The sequence below is a fragment of the Hemitrygon akajei genome, unplaced genomic scaffold, assembly GCF_048418815.1.
Source record: "Hemitrygon akajei unplaced genomic scaffold, sHemAka1.3 Scf000035, whole genome shotgun sequence".
In the NCBI taxonomy this organism is placed as follows: domain Eukaryota; kingdom Metazoa; phylum Chordata; class Chondrichthyes; order Myliobatiformes; family Dasyatidae; genus Hemitrygon; species Hemitrygon akajei.
In genome coordinates, this window is record NW_027331921.1 from 5,238,537 (window position 1) to 5,240,014 (window position 1,478).

The following is a 1,478-nucleotide window of genomic DNA, read 5'->3' on the forward strand; positions in this document are numbered from 1 at the left end:
GATACAAACTCCACAGTCAATAATTCAGCTGTTTGTTCAGCAGGATACAAATTCCACATCAATAATTCAGCTGTTTGTTCAGCAGGATACAAACTCCACAGTCAATAATTCAGCTGTTTGTTCAGCAGGATACAAACTCCACAGTCAGTAATTCAGCTGTTTGTTCAGCAGGATACAAACTCCACAGTCAATAATTCAGCTGTTTGTTCAGCAGGATACAAACTCCACAGTCAGTAATTCAGCTGTTTGTTCAGCAGGATACAAACTCCACAGTCAGTAATTCAGCTGTTTGTTCAGCAGGATACAAACTCCACAGTCAATAATTCAGCTGTTTGTTCAGCAGGATACAAACTCCACAGTCAGTAATTCAGCTGTTTGTTCAGCAGGATACAAACTCCACAGTCAGTAATTCAGCTGTTTGTTCAGCAGGATAGAAACTCCACAGTCAGTAATTCAGGCTGTTTGTTCAGCAGGATACAAACTCCACATTCAATAATTCAGCTGTTTGTTCAGCAGGATACAAACTCCACAGTCAGTAATTCAGCTGTTTGTTCAGCAGGATACAAACTCCACAGTCAATAATTCAGCTGTTTGTTCAGCAGGATACAAACTCCACAGTCAATAATTCAGCTGTTTGTTCAGCAGGATACAAACTCACAGTCAGTAATTCAGCTGTTTGTTCAGCAGGATACAAACTCCACAGTCAATAATTCAGCTGTTTGTTCAGCAGGATACAAACTCCACAGTCAATAATTCAGCTGTTTGTTTTCAGCAGGATACAAACTCCACAGTCAGTAATTCAGCTGTTTGTTCAGCAGGATACGAACTCCACAGTCAATAATTCAGCTGTTTGTCAGCAGGATACAAAGTCCACAGTCAGTAATTCAGCTGTTTGTTCAGCAGGATACAAACAGCACAGTCAGTAATTCAGCTGTTTGTTCAGCAGGATACAAACTCCACAGTCAGTAATTCAGCTGTTTGTTCAGCAGGATAGAAACTCCACAGTCAGTAATTCAGCTGTTTGTTCAGCAGGATACAAAACTGCACAGTCAGTAATTCAGCTGTTTGTTCAGCAGGATACAAACTCCACAGTCAGTAATTCAGCTGTTTGTTCAGCAGGATACAAACTCCACAGTCAGTAATTCAGCTGTTTGTTCAGCAGGATAGAAACTCCACAGTCAGTAATTCAGCTGTTTGTTCAGCAGGATACAAACTCCCAGTCAGTAATTCAGCTGTTTGTTTCAGCAGGATACAAACTCCACAGTCAATAATTCAGCTGTTTGTTCAGCAGGATACAAACTCCACATCAATAATTCAGCTGTTTGTTCAGCAGGATACAAACTCCACAGTCAATAATTCAGCTGTTTGTTCAGCAGGATACAAACTCCACAGTCAGTAATTCAGCTGTTTGTTCAGCAGGATACAAACTCCACATCAATAATTCAGCTGTTTGTTCAGCAGGATAGAAACTCCACAGT